The sequence below is a fragment of the Zea mays genome, chromosome 3 (assembly GCF_902167145.1).
Source record: "Zea mays cultivar B73 chromosome 3, Zm-B73-REFERENCE-NAM-5.0, whole genome shotgun sequence".
Classification (NCBI taxonomy): Eukaryota; Viridiplantae; Streptophyta; class Magnoliopsida; order Poales; family Poaceae; genus Zea; species Zea mays.
The window spans coordinates 159,069,422-159,089,677 of NC_050098.1; positions in this window are offsets into that span (position 1 = coordinate 159,069,422).

Consider the following 20,256-nt stretch of genomic DNA (forward strand, 5'->3'; position numbering starts at 1 on the left):
CCCGCGCCAACCCATCTGGGCAGGGACACGCAGCGTTTTCACTGGTCGGTCCAAGGGACCCCCCCGGGTCCGAGATGCCGACAGTGCAACTAGCACGAACCATTGAGCTACAGTCGATTACACCGTCCTACTCCAAAAAGCACCTCGAGGGGTAACCCCAGGTGCGTGGTCGGACCCAAAACACCGACATGAGGAGATAGATGGGTTAGATGAAGACACAGTTTTAGATTTGTTTGATATCTTAACAGGTGATGTGCGCAAGTACGAGTCCTTATTGGCACTTCCAGTGATTCTGAGGAAGAGATGGTTGCTGAAGCAACTTAAAAAGTGAACCGAGTTGTGGTTGGGTTAATTAAACTGTTGTTGGGTGTGTTTGATGTTGCTGTCTTAGTATATGTTGGGTGAATTGAACATCACGTTGAGTTGCAAGTAATGTGTTCCAATGATATGTAGACATTTGAGATAAATCTGCATTATTATTAGTTGATGTGGTTACTTCCCTCTAAATATGTTGTGTACAAGTTAATAGGTACTGTGTACAAGTTGATGTGGTTACTTTCTTCTAAATATGTAAATTCCATATATAACTACCCAAACAGGATATTGAATTTGATTCATGGAAATAATTCCATTAGCATCCAAACAAAAAATTGAATTGAATCAAATTCTAAGGAATTACTTTCTTTAGGAATCCAATATCTAGAATGTTGTTCATGGAATGAGTTTCATTTCCATGGAAACAAACGACCCCTTATGAAAATGGAAATCCCTTGCAAAAATAGGGTTGCCAAACTAGCCATTAATCTGACTTCGTTCTTGTAGCATTCGAAGGAGGCGTTGCACGACTCCTCGCCGCTGGCCTCCATCCTCATTGTTGGCCTCCCTCCTCCCTGCCCTCCTCGCCACCATAGCAGGGTCATAGGCCACCGCCCTCCTTGCCGCCATAGCAGGGTCACAGGTCGCCTCCGTCCTCGCGACCATAGCAGGCTTGTCGGTCACCTCCGTCCTCGCGCCATAGAGGGTCACCTCTCTTCTAGTTGTCATAGCAGGTCCACCTCCCTCTTCGCTACAACAACAATTTCTTGGTCGCTTTGATCATGGTTGCTTGTTTCCTATGGTTATTTGTTTCATGTTCACCAGGGGAGACTGCACATGTTTTGGAGCAATACCATGCATCATCAAACATGAGAACATCGAATGTCTTGTATCTTCAATTTGTTGACAGTTAATGTCTTATATGTTTAATGTGTTTAATTTGTTTGGTAGCTTTTTAATTTTTTTATTTTAGATTAAGCGAATGATAGACTATCTAATTTCTTCGTTGATGACACTTAGGTGAAAGAATACTCGAGACTTGTTTGGATAGCAACAATGACGATGCTTATGGATGGAGATAAATAATTTGGAACCATCGACGAGGAAAACAGAAGGTACATAATTGTTATATTGTGTTGATTTTGCATCCATTAGGAATAAACTAACAATTTGTAACTTATCTACTATCTGTTATTGACATGAATAGATTTGAACTAGCATTGGTACCACCACGGATTCCATCTACTAATTCATATCCAATAGTAGAGCCATCAATTCCATTTATAGAGCAACCACCTCCTTTAGTGGATTGGGATTCAATAGCAATTCAAGAAGAAAGAGAGGATGAAGGACGCATATAACTTTGTGATGTAGCACAAGTTTACGCACTTTTAGGTTTGAGACATGCAGATGAGATGGAGGAAGAAACTGATATGCAAAATGTTGTTGTACCAAATTCTAGTGTTCATGGAGAAAGTGGTTCTGGAATTCCATCGACAGGATGATGAAGGTGCATTTATGCCGGTTGTTGATAATATTCCGGAGATGTCAATGATTGAGTATGATATGAACAATCCATCTATGGAGGTAGGCACAGATATCCTAATATGCAGGATTTTAAATTGGCTATTAGACAATACGTCATAAATAAAGAATTTGAGTTACGTATTGAGGCGACCAACAAATCCAAGCACAGAGGGTATTGCAATGGTGATAGATGTCCATGGTCTATTGTTGGATTCAAGGAGGGTGAAGTATCTGTGGGGCGGTACAAACTCTTAAACTAACATACAAATGTATTTGTTTGAATTGTATTTTTGTACATATTTGTCTCATGCATTTTCTTATGTTTCATGTGCAGGTTACATTGTTGAATGATATAGAGAATGACAAAGGTTGACATCGCCGTGGTGTCCGAGACGCTTGGACCCGATTTCTTTCAGAATTTTGCTTTTCTCCCCGCAGATGGCACGAGGGGCGGCATTCTGCTAGCTGTGCATGCCAGTTACTTCCGGATCCTCTCGACAGCCTGTACAAGCAACACTATTTCTGCCTTGATTCAGTCCAACTGTGTACCTAGCGAGTGGTGGATTACTGTTGTTTATGGGCCGCAGCTCGACGCTCATAAGTTAGAGTTTTTGCATGAGCTTAGGCAGCTGGGTAGCATCTCCGCAGAGAAGTGGTTAATTATTGGAGACTTCAATTTAATCATCAGTGCCGAGGACAAGAGCAACAACAATTTAAATAAGAGGTTAATGGGGGCCTTTAGATCTGTGTTGAATGATCTAGAACTGAAGGAGCTACCACTAAGAGGGAGGAGGTTTACTTGGACTAATTCTAGGACTCACACTAGAATCGACAGAGCTTTCTGCTCTAATGACTGGGACCTCATGTTCCCTAGCTGCTCCGTTCAGGCTCTATCCTCCTTAGTATCTGATCACTGTCCACTGTTTTTATCTGGTGACACCTTGTGTAACACCCCAGGTGTTGCCATGGCTGGAGCACACCTTGGCACTCAAGACTATGATCACATGTGGAAGAACTTAAGGAGCAAAAGTATAAGGGGCTTTGGAACTAAGTTTTTACCAAGAGTTGGGAATGACCAAAGGCATTACCCTAATTGTGTGCAACTATCACCTTGGGAGAGGAGGAAAGAACCCTAGGCCTCTCTTAAACCCTATCTCCCAAAACCATGGATAAGAGGGGAAAGAGAGTGAGCAAATGTGCAAAACATGGGTAATCTTTGCCCAAACCCTAAGCAACATTATAACCATCAATTAGGGGAGGGAAATATTACAAAAAGGCCCCTAGGGAAACCCCATTTCAAATCTCCAAGTGGAGAGAGAGCTAGAGCTCTCTAATTCCCTCTAAGTCCCATTTTAGCCCTAAATCAAAGATCAACCGTGTTCACTTTAAAAATGGCGCCAAAACCACTTGGGTTCTATACCAAAAATGTGCAATACCACTTAGGGCACCCACTGGAAAAAGTTGAGCTCGAGACTCGGACGTTTGACATGCCATGGCATGGCTTTTGTCGTGATATGCTCAGTATGACACACCTGTTTTGGCACCCGAAGATCTCCCTCCCTAGGCCGTATCTGCCCCGGCGTCTCACAGTTGAGTGACAGCCCTAGGTGCCAGGAAGAGGTCTGCGCCGGACTTTTGCAAAGATTCGCACGTTTGCGACCTCTGGCGACATTTGAACACTGGAAGAAACAAACCGCCACGTGTTCGACGCCGTCTGCCGCGCCAGAGCACGCCCGCGCGCGCGCCCGCGCCGCGCCCAAGCCAAGCCAGTGCCCTGGTCCGCGTCCGCGACTATAAAACGCCCAGGAGCCTTGGCCGTACCCCTCCGCACGCGCTCAAGCCTCACCGGAGCTCAGTTCGCCGCCGTTTGCCCATACGCGACGTGCCCGCGGCCACCCGAGCCCCTGCCACCGTAGACCGGCCCGCCCAGCCATTCCCAACCCCGTCCAGCCCTCGGAGAAGACTGTGCACGTCTCCGTGAAGCTCCCCGAGCGAGGAATCGGGCTCTGCTTCACCGGAGAGGCCGGCCCAAGGTCACCGGACTTCAACCGACCGCCGGCAACCGTGGACCGAGGTACACCGTGCACCTCTCTTCGATTCCTTGCACGGTTAGACTCCTTAGACCTCCACGAAGCTCCCTATGCCCTTGGATTGAACTATGCCGCCGTGGATAGGCCGGAGCACACGCCGCCGACGAGCTCGCCCGCCTGCTCACGTGGACCGGGCGATTCCGGCCATCCCCGATGACGAGCCGTACCTCGACGTGATCGCCAGACCCTCCCCAAGCCAACCCTACCCTTCGCCGGACCTCCCTCGCCGCCGGTAAGCCGCGCCACCCTTTTCTTTCCCGCGGCTACTGTTTCAGTTGAGGGAGGGACTGCGGGTGAGAGGGAGAGAAACCCAGGGGGTTAAGTGAAAGGTCAGAGACTCAAGTGAATAGTGCCTTAAGGGTAGATCTGCGAGGTTTGAATTGTTTTAAACCCAGGGACCTCGGCGCAAACTGTTTTTCCAGGAAAAACTTAATTAAAACCTAATTTAAATTCAAACAGAAACCTTAAAAACCCATAACTTCTGTTTGGTTTATCCAATTTTGGTCAAACCAATTTTGCCAGACTCTAAATCATGTAACCTATTTAGGAAAAATATAAAACCCCTTGGTGCTGTGGAAAACTTAAAAGTTCTGATTTAATGTTAACTTTGGCCAAAAGCTAAATAATAGTAAGAAAAATAGTTAGGCTATTTGACTAAGGTTAGGAAAATTTGGAGAAGTTTATATTCACCTACTAACCTGTTTAAAAATGTTAAACCCCTCTGTCCATTACATTAAGTTAGTTTTAACCCCTTATTCCAAATATGCTTAAGTTTAAGAAAAATAGGAAAAGTGACACAAATATTGAACCAGAGGGCACCCCTATTTTTGTTAAGATACTTAGTTAATGTAGTTCACTAGAAAAATATATCATACCCTGTTTTTAGTGTAAAATAATTAAGATCTCTTTTATTTTAATAAAACAAGTGAAACTTAGAAAAATTCTACAAAAATAACCCCAAGGTAAAAACACCCCCACCCTTGGGATAACTATTGTTTTATTAGAAAGAACTTAGAAAAAATATGAAATCTGCTGTTTGACATTTTTCAAATAGTAATGTAGTAGAAAGAGCCTTTTTGACATGAAACTTAAGAAAAGCATAACTAAATAACCACCCCTTAGTTTTCTGTGATTTTTAGCCCAGAGGCCTATTATTACCATAGGATGCCAACAAAAATAACCTTTAGGACAGAGCCTACCCCTAACTAAGAGGTGTAGTGTAAAATGGCCCATCTTGCCCAACTGTGGTTATTTTTTTTTTTTGTTTAAAGCCTAGCTTTTGTACTTAAGTCTCAAATTCTTAAAACAAGCTAAAACAACAAGTGACAACCCACTGTAATTTTTACAGAATTTTTAGAAATTATTAAAACCATGATGTAGTTCAAACCTACCTTAGAAACCCTAAATGGAAAATTAAATAAAGGAAAATGAATAATGTGAAATAATGATTTCCAAAACCTTGTACTCTGTCCACTAGAGTGTATCAAGACAATACAAATTCTACTGTGTTATCCTAAAGCCAAACCTAAGCTTAAAGGGTAATAAGTCAAAGTCTATGTATACCACTAGAAGCCCCACAGAACCAGGAAACCCTAAGTTAATTCTTAACTTAGTTTCTTTAACTTAATGTTCTTAAATCTTGCATAATCATGACATACATGTTCATTGCATTTCGATAGACTGTAATCTTGCGGACGGAGAGTACATCCTCGTGCCGGAGCAAGGAGCTGCCCAGGAGGTTGCCCCCGATCCAGCACCAGAGCCAGCACCAGAGGACCTGCCTGCCACTGCTTTGGAAGGCAAGCCCCGGTTTTATGCATAACCTGTTATTTATGCTATTTTACTTCACTTAATGATTGTAGGATTGATTGTGCACTTAGGTGTAGGAATTGTTTGAAACCCTAGTTGCATGATCTCAGGAATCCTTTTGAAATGAATACTAGTATGACAGGTCGAGTAGTTGCTCTAATTAAATAGGATCTCGGTAGAAGACGAGTGATTTTTCTAGCACTCGCGCGAGATCAGGAAATTGATTGTACCCACTTTCACACTATCATGATACTAGTTGGTGGACAACAATCCATGGGGATTGGTTGTTTACGAGATGGAAAATGGAATAAGGATTAACGTGCGGATACCTGTGTCAAGCGTTTGAATGTACTAAACACATACCGAGAAATATGGTAAATCGGTAAGCCTAGTACCTGAGTGAACCTGCCCGCAGATTGCCCTCCTCACGCGACCTGAGACGAGGTCTCCCATTCCGGTTATGGTGGGTACAAGTGCGGTCACTGCACGACGGCCAGTCGGGGTCAGTGAGGCATTGTACGCCAAGGCGGTGAGCCCCTTTCTGTTGCCAGGGAATCGATGGGGACGGTTGATGTGTGTGGGGACGGAGTGCCCCTGCATGTCGTGTGTTTAGGTTTACCTTGCAAGGATAAAAACTCGATTCGAATCGTCTGCTTCTCGCAGCTAATGAGACTGCTTGATCCATTGTACTGCATTGAGTAATAAGTGGAAGTATGATGAGTTGAGATAAGATGTTGACTGCTAATGATGCTTGCTACCATGTATGAGTAGATAGTCCACTTTTAGCCTTAAGAGAGTCACACTTAACTTTGATTAAGTTAAAATCTTGATTTAGAAACTCAGCTAGTGCTTTTGGCAACCAAACCCCACAGCCAAACAGCTGCATGTCTAGAGGTAGAGGAGTAGACTCCTCACACCGGGTAAGTCTAGCTGAGTATTAGTATACTCAGCCTTGCTTGTGGCATAATTTTTTTTACAGGTTCTCTGGAGGAGATGGTTGCTGGGATAACTTGGCCGACCACCCTGCCACCGGGTTGGACTGTCGAGTGGGACCCTGCCTCGGCTGAGGAGGAGCATGAGGAGTGATGGGACAGGCTTCCCCATCTCTCTGTTTAATTATCGTTAGTTTTATTCCGCTGCACTTCGAACAATGATGGGTACTTTGGCAAAAACTCCGATGATGATGATGGTGATGTAATAATTTAACATTGTGGCATGTATGGTTTTATGCTTTATTGTATTTGCTCTGTGACTCACCATCGAGTGAGCTTGTGGTACTTGATCCTGTCAGTGGCCGTGTCGGACTAGATCCGAGGGATTGACGGGTTACTCCCATTTAAGTGTGGTCTAGCCTCTAAGGCAGGGCTTAGGCACTTAAGTCGGAATAATTCGGGCAGTTCCGCCACAGCTGGTATCGGAGCTTGTACCACCATAGAGGAATCAATAAAATGTAAATACCATCAATTTTTCTACATAAAATTGGATAGAAACAAGGTTGGATAGATAGTAGGACGAGCAGGATAGACCTAGGACGTGAAGCCTTAGGTTACTAGAAGGGTAGCTAGGTGGCTAAGTAATTAGGCCCTACAGGCCACTTTTACAGGATGGGAGTTCCTCCCTATTCCTTTTAGCTTGTTGTGAGGTCGTTCAGGACGAGCATGCATGCATTCATAATTAAGCAATGGATAACTAAGTAAGGACTTAAAAACAAGATAACAACCAGCTAGGTCCTTAGTGCCTTTTTACTTAACTAGAGAAAGGCTGAGTTTTATTTTTCTTGTTCTTTTTATAATTCTTTTCTTTTACTTACGCTTAACCGTACACAGATGACTTCCCACGGATCCTCCGATGAAGGAAATGCACTGACCCACACTGACGGACTTGCACGAGAGGGCTTTCCCCGCATTTTGTGGGAGGTGCTTCAGGGGGCTGGATACACGACACCCCCTCAGTACGCGGTGCAGCAGTTCGAGAAGCACCGGGTGCCCCGCTGTAGGGTGAGGATGACTCTGGAGCCTCATCCCCTGCAGCCAGGCTGGCGCTCCTTGGACTCAGAGTCTTTCGGGTACCGGGCAGAGGACACGATCGAGGCGATCGCTCTGCATGGATTGACTACCTTCTGCGGGTTCCATCCCTTGGAGCTGGCTACCCATCCCATTGGCTTGTTCCCCGCTGAAAAGGAGGACGACCCAATGTGGAAGGATCGGGTGGAACATGCCAAGGACATCTGGGCCATCTACCCAGGACAGACTGCGCACTTAACAGTACGGTGCATGAATGCTCTGTACCGTCTGCAAGTGATGCGCGGTGAGGCAATGTCCCATTTGATGGCACTGCTGGAGGCAACAAAGATCACGCTGGATAACCGAGAGGAGCTTGTGGTTGACCTATCTCAGGAAATGGTGGAAAAGGACTTGCAGGTGGAGCAGCTATCCACTGATATTCAGGAGTTGGAGGAACTGGTGGGCACCAGGGAGAACACCATCGAGGTTCTCGAGGATCAGCTACTTAACACTCAGCAACAGCTTGCTGAGGCTAACGAGCACCTGGACATGCATCACCAAGAGATCCAGGACCAGGAGGACGACGAGGACGTCGACATTGAGGGAGGAGATGAGCCTGCCTCCAGTGTGGACACTGCTGGCTCGGGAAGACCACCTTCCCCCGAGTCAAGTGTTGCCTCGTTCGCTCACTAGGTGTCCAGGATAGGCTTGGAAGTCGGACAGTCGGACTCCTCGCAGCTAGCTTAGCTTTTGCACCCTTGGGGTACTAGGCTAGATAGAGTTGAGTCATTTTGGAACAATTTGATGTAACCGTGTTAAACTCTCTTGGGAGCTTGTGTGATGGATGCTTTTATCAGTTTAATTTGGAAGGAAGAATTTATGCCTTTTTAAATCCTTTTGTTGAAGTCAGAATCTAGCATGTTTATTTTAACTTTTCACCGCGATAAAATGTTGAACTTGGAGATATGGTGTTAAGCATGTATGTGGTTTTTCAGATGGCCGGGAGGCAGCGTCGTGGCCAGAATGAGCACGTTCCTCCACCGCCGCCACCACCTCCCACTCTGCAGGAGCTCATGGCTCAGCAGAATGAGATCCTGAGGCAGCTGGCTCAACGTCAGCCACCACCCCAGCATTATGGTGGTGGAGACCACCAGCGTCACCCCACGGCGGCCACCTATCAGGAATTCCTCAGCACCCAGCCTCCACTGTTCACAAGGGCGGAGGACCCACTTGACGCAGATGTGTGGCTGCGAGTGGTGGAATCCAAATTTCCACTGCTCCATGGAGTTTGCTCAGAGGTCACCAAAGTCAGGTTCGCCACCCAGCAGCTTCGCGGACCTGCAAGGACTTGGTGGGATCATTTTCTTGCTATGCAGCCAGATGACCGAGAGGTGGAGTGGAGGGAGTTCAAGGCAGCTTTCAGAGGGCACCATATACCAGCAGGGATCATGGACAGGAAGCTCAATGAGTTCTTGGCACTCACTCAGGGCAACAGGACAGTGTTGCAGTATGCCCAGGCTTTTAATGACTTGTGCCAGTACGCGGGATATCATGCAGATACAGATGAGAAGAAGAGGGACAGATTCAGAAGGGGGCTCAGCTCTAAGCTCCGGGATCGTCTCAACACCGTCAGGGCCAACAGCTACAATGAGTTGGTCAACATGGCTATCTCCCAAGAGGACTGCATTACAGCTAGGCAGGCAGAGAAGAAGAGGAAGACCCCTGTGGCAGGACCCTCAGCTCAGCCACAGCGCTTCAGGATTGTGTCCGACACCCAGGGCAGAGGACCCCAGCAGCAGCAAGGGAGATGGGTGATCCGACCACCGCAGCAGCAGCAGGCACCCAACCGCACCCAGTTTCCAACTCAGAGAAATAATCAGCAGCAGCAGTACCGCCAGGCAAATGACAACAGATGCTTCACTTGTGGCAACACTGGGCATTATGCCAAGAATTGCCCCAGGAACCAGCAGAGGCAGGGGCAGAATGTCAACCAGAACCAAGGCAAGAGGCAGAAGGTGCAAGTGAGGCAAGGCAGGCTGAACTTCACCACCATGGCTGACATTCCAGAGGGAGCACCCGTCATGACTGGTATCTTTACAGTATTAAATTTTCCTGCTATTATTCTTTTTGATTCCGGTGCTTCACATAGTTTTATCAGTGCCAAGTTTAGTGCCAAATGCCAGTTGCCCTTTCACCATACCGATGGGGGCATTACGATTTCAACACCAGGAGGCAGAGTTGCCACTTATCAAGTCAACAGGCAAGTGCCTATAAAATTTGGTAGTCTGGTAATTAGAACCACCCTTCTCATCTTAGGATTGGATAGCGTGGATATTATTTTGGGAGCTGACTGGTTGACCAGGCATCAGGCAGTATTGGACATTGCAGCCAGAGCCATTGAAATCCATTCCCCTGCTTATGGCGAGACTGTTTTATATTTACCCGACCAGGGATGCACCCGTTCTTGTGCCTTTGTTATGATAGAATCCCCAGTGGAAAAGATCCCAGTGGTCTGTGACTATCCAGATGTTTTTCCGGATGAATTGCCAGGAATGCCACCTGACCGAGACATTGAGTTCGCAATTGAGTTGCAACCCGGGACTGCTCCGATCTCCAAGAGACCCTATCGGATGCCTCCCGCGGAATTGGCAGAATTGAAGAAGCAACTGCAAGAGTTGTTGGACAAGGGATTTATTCGTCCAAGCACTTCACCATGGGGATGTCCAGCATTATTTGTGAAGAAAAAGGATGAGAGTTTGAGGATGTGTGTTGACTACCGCCCTCTCAATGCGGTGACCATAAAGAACAAATACCCGTTGCCTCGCATTGATGTTCTGTTTGATCAGTTGGTTGGAGCCAAGGTATTCTCCAAGATAGACCTTCGCTCAGGATACCATCAGATCAAGATCTGCGCTAGCGATATTCCCAAGACAGCTTTCTCTACCAGATATGGACTGTATGAGTTTCTGGTGATGTCTTTTGGGCTGACCAATGCCCCGGCTTATTTTATGTATTTGATGAACTCAGTATTCATGCCAGAGTTAGACAAGTTTGTGGTCGTTTTCATTGATGATATACTGATCTATTCCAAGAACGAAGCCGAGCACACCAAACACTTGCATACTGTACTTCAGAGACTGCGTGATCATCAGTTGTATGCTAAGCTGAGTAAGTGTGAGTTCTGGCTGAAGGAGATCAAATTCTTGGGTCATACCATTTCTCAGGATGGGGTATCAGTTGATCCTGAGAAGGTGCAAGAAGTGATGGATTGGAAACCCCCGACCACAGTAAAGCAAATTCGGAGTTTTCTGGGATTGGCAGGATATTATCGACGATTTATTCCGGATTTCTCCAGAATTGCCAAACCAATGACTGAACTGTTGAAGAAGGGAGTCAAATTTGAGTGGAGTCAAAAGTGTGAAGATGCCTTTCATACCTTGAGACAGCATTTGACAACAGCCCCGGTGTTAGCTCAACCTGACAAAACCAAGCCTTTTGAAGTTTATTGTGATGCTTCTGGTATTGGTTTGGGATGTGTCTTGATGCAAGAGAGCAGAGTGATTGCTTATGCTTCCCGGGCACTCAGGCCCCATGAGCAGAACTACCCTACACATGATCTAGAGTTGGCAGCTGTAGTTCATGCTCTTAAGATTTGGAGACACTACCTGATGGGAGCTCACTGTAACATCTACACTGATCACAAGAGTCTCAAATACATCTTCACCCAGGCAGATCTGAACATGAGGCAAAGGAGATGGTTAGAGTTGATCAAGGACTATGATCTGGAGGTGCATTACCACCCTGGTAAGGCCAATGTTGTGGCAGATGCCTTAAGCAGAAAAGCCCAGTGCTATTGCATGAGCATGGATGTGGGAGTTACCACCCTGTGTGATGAATTGTGCAAACTAAACCTGGAAGTTGTTTCTTCGGGTAACCTAAGCTATATCTCGGTGGAACCCACATTGCAAGAGCAAATAGTTCAGGCACAGCTTGGGGATAAGGGAGTTCAGGTTATCAAAGAAATGATCAAGCTGAAGGCAGAGAAATATAAGTGTTTCCGTCAGGACAGCAAGGGAATCCTATGGTTTGGAGATCGATTGGTTGTTCCTAAGGACCTTGAGCTCAGAAAGAAGATACTAGATGAAGCTCACCTTTCCAAATTCTCCATGCACCCTGGTAGCAACAAGATGTATCATGATCTCAGATCTTTATATTGGTGGACTAGAATGAAAAGGGAAATTGCCAAGTACATATCCGAGTGTGATACTTGTCAGAGGATAAAGGCTAGTCACTTGAAGGCAGCAGGCCCTCTGCAACCCCTTCCCATACCATCTTGGAAATGGGAGGACATTTGCATGGACTTCATAGTGGGATTACCCAATACCTCCAGGCACCATGATTCTATTTGGGTTATCGTGGACAGATTGACCAAGACTACGCATTTCTTGCCCGTGCACACCACCCACAAGACCGAGAAGTATGCTGAGATTTATGTTGATCAGATAGTGAGATTGCATGGTATTCCCAAGACCATTATATCTGACAGAGGAGCACTGTTTGTGGCACGCTTTTGGGAGAAACTGCAAGAATCACTTGGGACCCATGTCATCCGAAGCTCAGCATATCACCCACAAACAGATGGCCAGACAGAAAGGGTGAATCAAATTTTGGAAGATATGTTGCGAGCCTGTGCACTACATTATGGAAAGGATTGGGACAAGTGTCTGTCTTTGGCAGAGTTCTCTTACAACAATAGCTATCAGTCCAGTCTGAAGATGGCACCTTTTGAGGCATTGTATGGGAGAAGGTGTAGGACCCCACTGAATTGGTCTCAAGCAGGAGAAAGGGAAATTTTTGGGCCAGACTTAGTACTCGAGGCAGAGGCAAAGGTCAGGGTCATTACCAAGAACTTGGAAGCTGCTCAGGCCAGGCAAAGGAGCTATCATGATAAGAGGCGGAAGCCTCTACAGTTTGAGGTGGGAGATCATGTCTATCTTAAGGTATCACCCACCAAGGGTGTTCAGAGATTCGGGATCAAGGGCAAGTTAGCCCCTCGCTACATTGGACCCTATGAGATCAAGGCAAGTTGTGGACCCGTAGCTTACCAATTGGAATTGCCACCTCACATGTCAGCAGTGCATAATGTGTTCCATGTATCTCAGCTGCGGAAATGCGTTCGTCTACCCACTGAAGTACTCCCGGAACCAGACATTGAGATAGAACCAGATTTATCCTACCAAGAGTACCCCGTCAAGGTATTAGATCAAAAGGAGAGATCAACTCGGGCAAGGACAGTAAGAATGTATAAGGTTCAGTGGAGTCACCATTCAACAGAAGAAGCTACATGGGAGACTGAGGATTTTCTACGCTCTCGCTTCCCCGACTTTCTACCCAAAAGAGTCGGTATGTAACCACAGAACCCCACCCCCACCTGCCCTTTGAAATCAATTATAAGAGAAACTAAGATAGCAAGAATAGTCTAAGTTGTGAATTCAACTTAAGAAGGGCTTCCTTCTGAAGTTGCAAAGAGAATGACATTCGAAGAGCAGTTAACAAGAGAAACTTGAGTATAAAGAAAGAGTAGCACCAACACACCTTCCAGCACCCTCCAAGGGACTCTACCTCAAATCTCGGGACGAGATTCCTTTAAGGGGGGAGGGCTGTAACACCCCAGGTGTTGCCATGGCTGGAGCACACCTTGGCACTCAAGACTATGATCACATGTGGAAGAACTTAAGGAGCAAAAGTATAAGGGGCTTTGGAACTAAGTTTTTACCAAGAGTTGGGAATGACCAAAGGCATTACCCTAATTGTGTGCAACTATCACCTTGGGAGAGGAGGAAAGAACCCTAGGCCTCTCTTAAACCCTATCTCCCAAAACCATGGATAAGAGGGGAAAGAGAGTGAGCAAATGTGCAAAACATGGGTAATCTTTACCCAAACCCTAAGCAACATTATAACCATCAATTAGGGGAGGGAAATATTACAAAAAGGCCCCTAGGGAAACCCCATTTCAAATCTCCAAGTGGAGAGAGAGCTAGAGCTCTCTAATTCCCTCTAAGTCCCATTTTAGCCCTAAATCAAAGATCAACCGTGTTCACTTTAAAAATGGCGCCAAAACCACTTGGGTTCTATACCAAAAATGTGCAATACCACTTAGGGCACCCACTGGAAAAAGTTGAGCTCGAGACTCGGACGTTTGACATGCCATGGCATGGCTTTTGTCGTGATATGCTCAGTATGACACACCTGTTTTGGCACCCGAAGATCTCCCTCCCTAGGCCGTATCTGCCCCGGCGTCTCACAGTTGAGTGACAGCCCTAGGTGCCAGGAAGAGGTCTGCGCCGGACTTTTGCAAAGATTCGCACGTTTGCGACCTCTGGTGACATTTGAACACTGGAAGAAACAAACCGCCACGTGTTCGACGCCGTCTGCCGCGCCAGAGCACGCCCGCGCCGCGCCCAAGCCAAGCCAGTGCCCTGGTCCGCGTCCGCGACTATAAAACGCCCAGGAGCCTTGGCCGTACCCCTCCGCACGCGCTCAAGCCTCACCGGAGCTCAGTTCGCCGCCGTTTGCCCATACGCGACGTGCCCGCGGCCACCCGAGCCCCTGCCACCGTAGACCGGCCCGCCCAGCCATTCCCAACCCCGTCCAGCCCTCGGAGAAGACTGTGCACGTCTCCGTGAAGCTCCCCGAGCGAGGAATCGGGCTCTGCTTCACCGGAGAGGCCGGCCCAAGGTCACCGGACTTCAACCGACCGCCGGCAACCGTGGACCGAGGTACACCGTGCACCTCTCTTCGATTCCTTGCACGGTTAGACTCCTTAGACCTCCACGAAGCTCCCTATGCCCTTGGATTGAACTATGCCGCCGTGGATAGGCCGGAGCACATGCCGCCGACGAGCTCGCCCGCCTGCTCACGTGGACCGGGCGATTCCGGCCATCCCCGACGACGAGCCGTACCTCGACGTGATCGCCAGACCCTCCCCAAGCCAACCCTACCCTTCGCCGGACCTCCCTCGCCGCCGGTAAGCCGCGCCACCCTTTTCTTTCCCGCGGCTACTGTTTCAGTTGAGGGAGGGACTGCGGGTGAGAGGGAGAGAAACCCAGGGGGTTAAGTGAAAGGTCAGAGACTCAAGTGAATAGTGCCTTAAGGGTAGATCTGCGAGGTTTGAATTGTTTTAAACCCAGGGACCTCGGCGCAAACTGTTTTTCCAGGAAAAACTTAATTAAAACCTAATTTAAATTCAAACAGAAACCTTAAAAACCCATAACTTCTGTTTGGTTTATCCAATTTTGGTCAAACCAATTTTGCCAGACTCTAAATCATGTAACCTATTTAGGAAAAATATAAAACCCCTTGGTGCTGTGGAAAACTTAAAAGTTCTGATTTAATGTTAACTTTGGCCAAAAGCTAAATAATAGTAAGAAAAATAGTTAGGCTATTTGACTAAGGTTAGGAAAATTTGGAGAAGTTTATATTCACCTACTAACCTGTTTAAAAATGTTAAACCCCTCTGTCCATTACATTAAGTTAGTTTTAACCCCTTATTCCAAATATGCTTAAGTTTAAGAAAAATAGGAAAAGTGACACAAATATTGAACCAGAGGGCACCCCTATTTTTGTTAAGATACTTAGTTAATGTAGTTCACTAGAAAAATATATCATACCCTGTTTTTAGTGTAAAATAATTAAGATCTCTTTTATTTTAATAAAACAAGTGAAACTTAGAAAAATTCTACAAAAATAACCCCAAGGTAAAAACACCCCCACCCTTGGGATAACTATTGTTTTATTAGAAAGAACTTAGGAAAAATATGAAATCTGCTGTTTGACATTTTTCAAATAGTAATGTAGTAGAAAGAGCCTTTTTGACATGAAACTTAAGAAAAGCATAACTAAATAACCACCCCTTAGTTTTCTGTGATTTTTAGCCCAAAGGCCTATTATTACCATAGGATGCCAACAAAAATAACCTTTAGGACAGAGCCTACCCCTAACTAAGAGGTGTAGTGTAAAATGGCCCATCTTGCCCAACTGTGGTTATTTTTTTTTGTTTAAAGCCTAGCTTTTGTACTTAAGTCTCAAATTCTTAAAACAAGCTAAAACAATAAGTGACAACCCACTGTAATTTTTACAGAATTTTTAGAAATTATTAAAACCATGATGTAGTTCAAACCTACCTTAGAAACCCTAAATGGAAAATTAAATAAAGGAAAATGAATAATGTGAAATAATGATTTCCAAAACCTTGTACTCTGTCCACTAGAGTGTATCAAGACAATACAAATTCTACTGTGTTATCCTAAAGCCAAACCTAAGCTTAAAGGGTAATAAGTCAAAGTCTATGTATACCACTAGAAGCCCCACAGAACCAGGAAACCCTAAGTTAATTCTTAACTTAGTTTCTTTAACTTAATGTTCTTAAATCTTGCATAATCATGACATACATGTTCATTGCATTTCGATAGACTGTAATCTTGCGGACGGAGAGTACATCCTCGTGCCGGAGCAAGGAGCTGCCCAGGAGGTTGCCCCCGATCCAGCACCAGAGCCAGCACTAGAGGACCTGCCTGCCACTGCTTTGGAAGGCAAGCCCCGGTTTTATGCATAACCTGTTATTTATGCTATTTTACTTCACTTAATGATTGTAGGATTGATTGTGCACTTAGGTGTAGGAATTGTTTGAAACCCTAGTTGCATGATCTCAGGAATCCTTTTGAAATGAATACTAGTATGACAGGTCGAGTAGTTGCTCTAATTAAATAGGATCTCGGTAGAAGACGAGTGATTTTTCTAGCACTCGCGCGAGATCAGGAAATTGATTGTACCCACTTTCACACTATCATGATACTAGTTGGTGGACAACAATCCATGGGGATTGGTTGTTTACGAGATGGAAAATGGAATAAGGATTAACGTGCGGATACCTGTGTCAAGCGTTTGAATGTACTAAACACATACCGAGAAATATGGTAAATCGGTAAGCCTAGTACCTGAGTGAACCTGCCCGTAGATTGCCCTCCTCACGCGACCTGAGACGAGGTCTCCCATTCCGGTTATGGTGGGTACAAGTGCGGTCACTGCACGACGGCCAGTCGGGGTCAGTGAGGCATTGTACGCCAAGGCGGTGAGCCCCTTTCTGTTGCCAGGGAATCGATGGGGACGGTTGATGTGTGTGGGGACGGAGTGCCCCTGCATGTCGTGTGTTTAGGTTTACCTTGCAAGGATAAAAACTCGATTCGAATCGTCTGCTTCTCGCAGCTAATGAGACTGCTTGATCCATTGTACTGCATTGAGTAATAAGTGGAAGTATGATGAGTTGAGATAAGATGTTGACTGCTAATGATGCTTGCTACCATGTATGAGTAGATAGTCCACTTTTAGCCTTAAGAGAGTCACACTTAACTTTGATTAAGTTAAAATCTTGATTTAGAAACTCAGCTAGTGCTTTTGGCAACCAAACCCCACAGCCAAACAGCTGCATGTCTAGATGTAGAGGAGTAGACTCCTCACACCGGGTAAGTCTAGCTGAGTATTAGTATACTCAGCCTTGCTTGTGGCATAATTTTTTTTACAGGTTCTCTGGAGGAGATGGTTGCTGGGATAACTTGGCCGACCACCCTGCCACCGGGTTGGACTGTCGAGTGGGACCCTGCCTCGGCTAAGGAGGAGCATGAGGAGTGATGGGACAGGCTTCCCCATCTCTCTGTTTAATTATCGTTAGTTTTATTCCGCTGCACTTCGAACAATGATGGGTACTTTGGCAAAAACTCCGATGATGATGATGGTGATGTAATAATTTAACATTGTGGCATGTATGGTTTTATGCTTTATTGTATTTGCTCTGTGACTCACCATCGAGTGAGCTTGTGGTACTTGATCCTGTCAGTGGCCGTGTCGGACTAGATCCGAGGGATTGACGGGTTACTCCCATTTAAGTGTGGTCTAGCCTCTAAGGCAGGGCTTAGGCACTTAAGTCGGAATAATTCGGGCAGTTCCGCCACACCTTGAGGCGCCCATACAAGGGATTCCGTTTTGAATCTTTTTGGCCAAAGCTTAGTGGCTACAGCAATGTGGTGGAAAATGCGTGGAACAGGCAACTCACAATTTTTAATCCTTTCTTAAGATTGCACACAAAGCTGCAGAGGACTGCTAAAGCGCTCAGGAAGTGGTCCATGGCTCTTATTGGGAATAATAAATTACTGATGCTTGCGGCTAAGCAACTGATTTGGATTTTTGATGTGGTCCAAGATTACAGACCCCTAAGCAACCTTGAGCTTACGTTACATAAGCAACTCAAAAACAGATTTTTGGGACTCGCAGCGGTAGAAAAACTTAGGGCGCGACAAGCGTCCAGGTTGACAATGATCAAAGCAGCCCACACAAATTCTAGGCTATTCTTTCTCAGAATAAATGGCAGGCGCAGGAGGAATTTCATTCAGCATTTTGTAACTGAGACAGGGAATGTTTACTCTCAGGAAGATAAAGCGCAGCTCGCTTTCAATCATTATAGCAATTTATTGGGCACTTCTCCTGTGCGGGCGAACTCTTTGAACTGGGAATTTCTTGGGCTACAGGCTGCTGACCTTTCCCACTTGGAGGCTCCTTTTGATGAAGAGGAAGTTCTAGCAGCGATAAATGATCTTCATGCTGAGAAGGCGCCTGGACCAGACGGCTTTATTGGAGTGTTTTTTCGGTCTGCTTGGGCAATTGTCAAAGAGGATTTATTGCTGGCTGTGAATTATTTCTATCATATGCATGACCAACACTTCAACAAACTTAACTCTACACATATTTGTCTGATCCCGAAGAACAGCGAGGCAGCACCTATTTCTGACTTCAGACCCATCAGCCTCACACACAGCATAGCAAAGATAATTTCCAAAGTGTTGGCTAACCGCCTGGCACCCTGTCTTGATCAGCTAGTATCCAGAAGCCAGAGTGCTTTCATCCGGAAGCGGAGCATACATGATAATTTCCTGTTCACGCAAAATTTAATTAAAGAGCTGAATAGAGCAAAAAGCCCTACTTTGTTCCTGAAATTGGATATTGCTAAGGCCTTTGACAGTGTGAGATGGAAATACCTTCTTGAGGTCCTGCATCATTTGGGGTTTGGAAATAGATGGAAAGCTTGGGTGTCCATCCTGCTCAGATCAGCTAGCTCTGCAGTAATGATTAATGGAGTCAGAGGGAATTTCTTCAACCATGGAAGGGGCTTGAGGCAGGGGGACCCGTTGTCTGCCTTGCTGTTCATTCTTGCCATCGACCCTGTTCAGAGGCTGTTTGACATTGCTTATCGGGAGGGTCTGCTCAGCCCTATTCTTCACCGCTCTGCTAGATTGAGAGTCAGCCTCTATGCTGATGATGCCGCCATATTCATCAACCCGATCAGAGAAGAAGTTCAAGTCACTAATCAGATCCTAGCATCTTTTAGTGAAGCCTCAGGTTTATCTGTCAATCTGAGTAAATGTGCTGTCTATCCTATCCGCTGCGACTCGCTGCAGCTAGAGCATATCATGCAGCCTTTCTCGTGTGCCATCAAAGCTTTTCCGTGCAAGTACCTTGGGCTGCCTTTAACTTGCCGACCATTGCGTCGAGTGGATTTCCAGCCGCTGCTTGACAAATTGGCTGGTAAATTATCGGCATGGAAAGGGAAGCTGCTTGATAAAGCTGGAAGACTGACTCTGGTAAATTCAGTGCTCACGGCTGTCCCGGTGCATTTTTTGACAGTTTTCCCTTTGAAGAAGTGGGCCATTAAGAAGATCGATAAAATTAGGAGGTCTTTCCTTTGGAGAGGTGCTGAAAATGCTAATGGTGGGCACTGTCTAGTGAATTGGACCAAGTCTGCCAGACCGAAATCCTTGGGTGGCCTTGGCATCTTGGATCTAGAGCGTTTCAGCCGTGCTTTGCGCCTCAGGTGGCTTTGGCTCAACTGGACTGATTCTAATAGGCTGTGGGCTGGTTCTCAGATACCCTGTGATAAAATAGATGCAGCTTTGTTCCGGGCATCAACATCTGTAACGGTTGGCAACGGACTGAAGACAAATTTTTGGCATGACGCTTGGCTCTCAGGCAAAGCTCCGATTGACATTGCACCTAGCTTGTACCCCCTGGCATGGCGCAAAAATAGATCGGTGGCTGAACAATTGGTTAACCTCAATTGGACGAGAGGTCTCTGGAGAATGAAAAATGTTCAACAGATGGCTGAATTCATACAATTGTGGAACCATATTGAGGGGGTGCAGCTCAATGACCAGGAAGATTGCATTCGGTGGATATGGACCGAGAATGGAGTGTACTCTTCCAAATCAGCTTATCTTGCACAATTCAAGGGCTCTTACAGTGCTTTCAAAGCAAAATCTATCTGGAAGGCGCACGCCGAAGGGAAACATAAGTTCTTTGTGTGGCTGCTCATTCAAGCAAAGATCCTCACAGCAGATAAACTAAGTCAAAGAAATTGGCCATGCAATCCTGTGTGTGTCCTTTGCGATCAAGAGCCGGAGACTGCG